The following is a 7,440-nucleotide window of genomic DNA, read 5'->3' as shown; positions in this document are numbered from 1 at the left end:
GCGTAAATTGTACGTTAGAGAACGTCTTTCTTACTGGCATCAAACAATGGATCGTATTAAAATAATTTGGCACTTGGATAAATGGTTTTGAGAACTTAAACATGACAAAGGAACAAACCAAGTTAATAGAACACCATGTTGAGTGCTGCTAGTTTAATGTGATTTATTGTATTGTCCAAAATAGGCCCTGGACAATTGGACATCCCTGTCAATGATACTGAATCTGGCTGTTTGGAAAGTAAATTAAACGTTTTGCTCTGAAAACATAGACTGCGCACGAAAAATAGCCTATTGTAGGAAATTACAAAATTATTTTTTAATTTTTTGCTAACTGAAAAAACAATTTTAACACAAACGCTTTTTTAGAAAACCCTGCTTGCCCGAGTGTTTATAGACAAAAAGGCGCTTTTTGATGAAAAACTCGGGTTTTATGGGAAAAAATGAGTTTTATCGCATAAAAATATCACTTTTTTTTTTTTGCAGATTTCCAGCATTGTCTATATTTATACGATGTGCATTCATGTGAAAATCATACTCTTAGGGCTATAGGTAGTGAGTTGCTGGTTGATAAGTCTGCTAAATGCAACAAGAATTTGGTTTACACCTATACAGCCACAGTAACATTGCGTCTAAGGGGCACGGGATGACACGTACCCCCTAATCATTTTGAAGCTACAGAATTTTTTTAACATTAAAAAAAGTTTTTTTTTATAAGAATGGCTTAAAAATTGTTTGGATTTTAAACTATGAAGGGTTTGGGGGTGGAGAGTATGGGGGTAACCGGTCCCTTAATTAGGCTAGGGCTAGTCACTTGACTGCAGATGCGCCCTAACGTGAAAACGGTTTAGGCAAGATTCTCACCAAACATACAAAACTATATTTAGCATATAACAACGTCGCATGAAAAAAGATGCGTATTTGTTTCCTTTTACCATTAACACCAGGAGTAGCCTAGGCTACAACTTCTAGACTAGCCTACAATTGTTTTATTTTCGCTGCAAATTTCTCCTAAAAAACACTGTCGCATATGTTTGAAAATAGGCCAAGTTAGAAAGGTAAAAATGGCAAGGTTTTACTACAAATACGTGCTGTATTGGGAAATGGGTAAATTTCGAATGTTATAGCCTACAGTGTTGGGCGCGATAACTCATTTTTCAGTTAAGCGATAACGATAATCGATAAACGAAAAATGCCTAAAGCGATAACGATAAATCAAAAAAAAGTTAAGCGATAACGATAAACGATGAAATTATCGCCGATAATGTCCGATAACGATAATTTTTGTTTTTTCTAGATTAGCGCTGCCCCATCCCAGGCAGCACGAACTGTTTTCATCAGCATGACGAAAAATAGAACATAATATACTGCAAAGGGACAAAACTTTTTGTAAGTTATGCATGAATAGAATCGCAACAGCGGCAGTGGGTATCGAATTTTCAACCTCTTGATCCAGAATCAAACCACTGAGGTAACCGCCGTGCTTAAAATTATACCTTCAGATACCAGTTGGCTGCTTTTATCAATTGAGTTACACTGCCGCTTACGTGCAGTAGGCAAAATAATTAAATCAAATGTAAATACCATAAAAAAATCCAAACTTTGTATTTTGTTTACAGCAAAGTCAGCAATAATTGAAAAAATTCCAAAAAACGCAAAATGCTTGAAAATTTATCGGTAATCTTAAGCGTTATTGGTAGTAAAAATGTGCATACTGTAAAATCCATCAAGCTTGTCAAATTAGTCGTGTTCGGAAACAATAAAATAATTATCGTAATTTACTGATAATTTCAGATAATTTTTTTTGTTTTCTTTGTGAACACTATCATTAAAGCAATGGCAGAACGCTGAGTTGTTGAGATAAGAATTACAATATAGGCCTAGGCACTCTATTAGTGAAAATAAAAATATTTGATTGAGGTTGGCTATGTCGCATAGGTAAATGAGAAAGGTTATACTGTATTTAGCATAATTTTACCACGCAACTCGATGTGCCTATTGTCATGCAAAAACTAGGCCTACTAACTTACAAGATGCAAAAAATGTGATGTCGGTCTGCATGTCAAATCCTTCAAGCAATATCATATTCTGCAATGACTTGTTTCAGTGATGTTGTGTGACTTTGAATTGTTGCATGCATTTCATTGCATTGCAATTTGCAACTCTAAAAATTATTGTGTTGTCAGGGCCGTCGCTGAAAGGAGAGCGTGCCCCCTCCCCTGACAATGACCTGTGCCCAGTGCCGGATTAACCATTAGGCAAAGTAGGCACGTGCCTACAAGGCCAGTCAAAAATCCAGGCCACTTTAAAATCAGTAAAAATTTAGTCATGTTAAAATTTAAAATCAACATGTTTTATGTGATCATCGACCAACTGAAGAGTGCATTACAGAAACGTATTGATGCATAGGCTATTCCATGGTGCTGCAGAGATTTGGAGTTTTGACTGAGTAGGCTACGACTCCATGTCTGTTAAAGACATCGATGTTGCTTTTGCAGGTCTGGTTGGTGTGTATTCAAAGGACTTGTCTTCCGACTTCCCATCAGAATTTCGTCAGTTTATGTGCTGATATAAAGAGCCAAGAAGCGATGAAACAACAGCAACAGGAAGTGCCCAGAAGATGTTTAAAATGCTGCACACTACTGGTGTTTATAATGCATTTCCGAACACTGAAATAGCACTTAGAATGTACTTGTCTGTAATGGCTACGAATTCTTCGGGGGAACGCTCGTTTTCACAACTGAAACGAGTTAAAGACGTTAAACGATCAACAATGTGTCAACAACGTCTTAGTACACTGGCACTTTTGTGTATTGAAAGCGATCTACTCCGTAAGATTGACCTCCAAAAACTAGTTAACGAGTTTTCAATCGCAAAAACGCGCAAAGGTGCTATATTTAGTTAGGCATATGACCAAGTTTTTGCACGGTACCCTGTGTTATAGTTGCAACCATAGGCGTAGCCAGGGAGGCGAAAGGGGCCATGCCCCCTTCAAATTTTCAAAGTTTGGATTCCGAAGTTAACCCCTTTGTGAAAAATATAATATAATTTGTATAAATTTCTATCGTTTTCCAAGTCATCTGGCTATTAACACCCCCAGGACTTGTTTTAGACACACAGAAAGACACCAATAAATTTTGCAAATCGTCAATCGAGCAAAGTTTACGCGATTTACGCTTGTTTTAACTAATCTGTGGAAGCAATTTCAGAATCGCTTGCTCTGTTGGGTTTTTGTGTAGCTGAGTTTTTTGTGTTCTCTAATTTTAGCCGCAGTTTTTGCCCGTTCGTGTGTAACAGCTACCTTTAATAAGCTAATAGCTGTTTATTTGCTTATAAATTTCATACAAATATTACCCTGAAAGTGTTTCCAGAAAGAGCTATAATCCATTATTTGAGTGCAATTTTGCAAAAATTTTCCGGGGGAGCATGCCCCCAGACCCCCCTAGAATGCGCGTGCCTTCGGCACGCTCTAACCCCCCACCACCTTTATTGCTTCCCTTGCTTAACCCACCAGGATACGCCACTGCACATAAGGTGGCGATGACTTAAATCAAACACTTTGTCGTTCTCTCCAATTCATCAAATATTTGGCCCCCCCCAAAAAAATTTTTCTGGCTACGCCACTGGTTGCAACAACGATCTTTGTGGCAATGGTTTGGCAACACTGATAATTCTAATTTTTTAGTTGGCAACCCTGATTTTCGGGCCACTTATAAAATGTGCCTACAGGCCAGCAGACCCTTAACCCATATCCTCCTACCGTCAGTTTAAACTGACAGCACATTTAGATGGTTTCTAGATTACAAACCGTTTTGTCGAAACCCAGTTAGGATGTTATGAGGTTCGTAAGGTCTGTACCTAACACTATAGTACATTTAGTGAAATTCCGTTGATCCTTCGACTGGATATAACGGATCAAATTTCCAAAATGGATATTTTTTGTTGTTCGTAATTATAGCGGTGTCAATTTTTACTGGATCGTGTTATCATGACATAAACCACGAAATTAGTTAGAACTAACATTGCTGTATCCATATTTTGCATTCTTAGAAGAAATTAATTATTTGTTTAAGTTTTGTACCATTTCCGCTTCCGTCAGTTTAAACTGACGCTAGGAGCAGAAGGGAGCATGTAAATTGTAAATGATTTTACAAATTATGTGCAGAATAATTGAGTTTAGGGGTTATTTTGACAACATCTTGATTCTCAAGCAAAACGCTGATATATTAGAAAACGAAAACTTAATCTAGGTCAATTGGTGAACATAATAATATGGTATAACGGCTTCATTTTGAAGTTAAAAGTAGTGATATATCATACATCTTTTGATTTCATACAGCATAGCAATGGCAAAACATTTGCATGATAGCAACACATTGACAGTTTTTGAAGCATTGGAAGCTCTTGAAAGGTTAAAACTTGATGAAGAATCAATATCAGAAGTCGTTTCTAAAGCAAATTTAGTTATATTTCCTCCTGAAGATGATGGCATGGATACAGATGAAGATGATGGTGGTGAAATGGATTGTATTCCAGACAATCTATGTGGTAGACAGTTGTTGGCTAATTGTGAATTGGATATCGTTGGGAATGAAGGCATTCCCAACAATCTCTCTGACAACCAGCAATTAGACAAAAGTGACAAATTTTCCAAACTCCGGCCATTCTTTGCTGCAGTGTACAAACAATGCCTTGCAAACTACAAACCTGAACAACATGTGAGTGTGGATGAAAGCATGGTACCATACTTTGGGAAACATGGCGCAAAACAATACATTCATGGAAAGCCTATAAAGTTTGGCTGTAAACTGTGGGTGCTACTGCTAGCGAAGCCGTCAAGCTACTGCGTACAATTCTGCCCTTATGTAGGAAAAGACTCCCAGCTGGAAGAGTACGAGGATATTGGGCTCTGGGTGGGTGCTGCAGAAGTAGCTCATTTGATGCAACATCTACCTCCACAAAGCGAGTCCAGTTCCAACTATCATGTGGTTATGGATAACTTTTTCACAAGTCCGGGACTTCTGCGATACCTTCGTGAAAAGTCTATTGCAGCTACAGGAACAACCAGAGTTAACCGCATGGAAAATCTTCCCCTCAAGCGAGTTAATGAAGTTGACAAGTTACACAGAGTTGCCTCGGATGTTGCTGTGGAGACATCACATAACATTGCTGCTAGCCGATGGAAAGACAGAAAAGTAGTAAATGTTCTGTCAATCTTTGAAAAAGGTTGACAGACTGCAAAAAGCGAAGCGATATAGTAACCAAGAGAGAAAAAAGATTGATATTCAGCAGCCAAATGTAATACACGGTTACAACCAACACATGGGTGGTGTTGACCGTTTGGATCAAAATGTTTCAAAGTATATAATCAACTTGAGAAGCAAAAAATGGTGGTGGCCATTATTTCGTTTTTGTATTGATATGGCAGTCAACAATGCTTTTCAAATATATCACCATCGCAAGACCGATGCTGGTGAAATTCGTTTAGATGATCTGGGCTTCAGAAGAGCAGTTGTTGAAAGTTACCACCAGCTTTATCGAAAATATGTTCCAGATATACTGCTTCCGGGACCCAGGGCATCTCCGCAACCCCATATAAAATACAGCACTGCCCAACACTGGATCATAAAAGGGAAGCAACGCCGCTGCGCCAAACCAGGATGTTCTGGAACATCCCTTTATTTTTGTAAAACCTGCAATGTTGGCCTACATCCTCAGTGTTTTAAGGAGTACCACATGAAATAGATGATGTCAGAATTGGGCTCTTTCAGCTGAACACAAGCCGAGTGAACATTGAACATGTGAGACGAAATAGATTCAAACCAATATAAAGTACACTTTTACGATAAATCAGACAATATCGCCAGACGTTGAATCAACCAAGTACATTCCTATCTTTTGATACTGTGACATTTATTTGATTCGTTAACATGTTGTGATTTCTTGATTTTTTGTCCTTTTCCATTATTGCTTTGGTGAATACGTATTAGACCAGAGGCGTGCAACATACGGCCCGCGGGCCAGAGCACGGCCCGCGGTACCCATTTACGTGGCCCGCACATTCTTCATCAAGTAGCCCATTATTTTTAAATACTTTTCACTGTTAGATCGGAGGATGTTGTTATTTGTAACGTCATCATTAGCATTATTGACTTTTAGCATTATTACATCATTAGCATTATTTTTGCGTCATTAGTAAGCGTTATAGAAAACCGCCTTGTTCTTCTGGCAATGATTCAGTGACATAAATCTTACTTTATGGGTGCAGTGTGGTGAATATATTGATATTTATTCTACAAAAAGCTTAGCATAGTAAAAATGTCTACAAGTAAGAAAAGGAAGGTTGATTATGAAAGGCGGAAGTTCAACAATGAGTGGTGTATAAATTACTTCGTTGTTCAACACAATCAAGATGTTGTTTGCCTGATTTGTCAAAACACTACAGCAGTAATGAAAGAGTACAGTATCAAGCGAGACTACTGTGCAAAACACTCTGCTAATTATTATAGCATGATAGCATTGCATTATGAGAGCAGTTCTTTTTAAAAATGAAGCTGTTCAAGACAAAATGCAGGAATCAGCTTACAGATGAGCACTTGTCAAGTCAACTTCGAGTTGCCACTTCCTCCTTCAAAGCTGACACTGGCAAGATCTCTGGACAGAGAAGATATTAGACATCTCACTCAATGTGTAACTTGATTGTGTGTACTTTTCCATTAAATAATTTTTTCATATAAAGTCATGTGTTATTCGATAGACTGGCCCTCAGCATCATTATAATTGTACGTTGTGGCCCATTGCGATAAACAGTTGCACGCCCCTGTATTAGACTAAACACTGACCGAGAAAACTTTTTCGTATTTATTTTATATGCCCCCTCCTGCTCCTAACGTCAGTTTAAACTGACAGGCCAAAAATTGTTGATAATTGTCCCCACCAAATTTTTTTTTCAAAAATATTGTTCAATTTGGTTAAGATACCTTAAAAATAATATACATACAAAAAATTGCAAAAAAATTTTGATTCAGGAGGATATGGGTTAATCCGGCACTGCCTGTGCCCACACACTTCAGGCACTGAAGAAGAACTGGTTTCAATTTTAGTTTCATTAACTAGGTGGCTAGTAAAAATATTACTTTTCATGGTCTTTTCACTTGTGTGTTGATACGAAATAAAATTTATCGGCGATAATCAAATATTGCCTTTGGCGATAACGATAAACGATAACTGAAAAAATAATTAAGCGATAACGAAAAGCGATAAAAATTTATCGCCGATAATTATCGCCGGTAAATTATCGCCGATAATGCCCATCACTGGTTATATAAGAGTAAACCAAAAATTTCTTCAAGCCAAGCTAAATTGCTAAGTCAAGTTTATTGTTTTTGGAGTGCCTCCCCCCAATGAGTCACTCTACAGCACTGCCTATACACTACTTTTTTT

The sequence above is a fragment of the Aplidium turbinatum genome, chromosome 7 (assembly GCF_918807975.1).
Source record: "Aplidium turbinatum chromosome 7, kaAplTurb1.1, whole genome shotgun sequence".
Lineage (NCBI taxonomy): Eukaryota > Metazoa > Chordata > Ascidiacea > Aplousobranchia > Polyclinidae > Aplidium > Aplidium turbinatum.
This window is presented reverse-complemented; position numbering follows the sequence as displayed.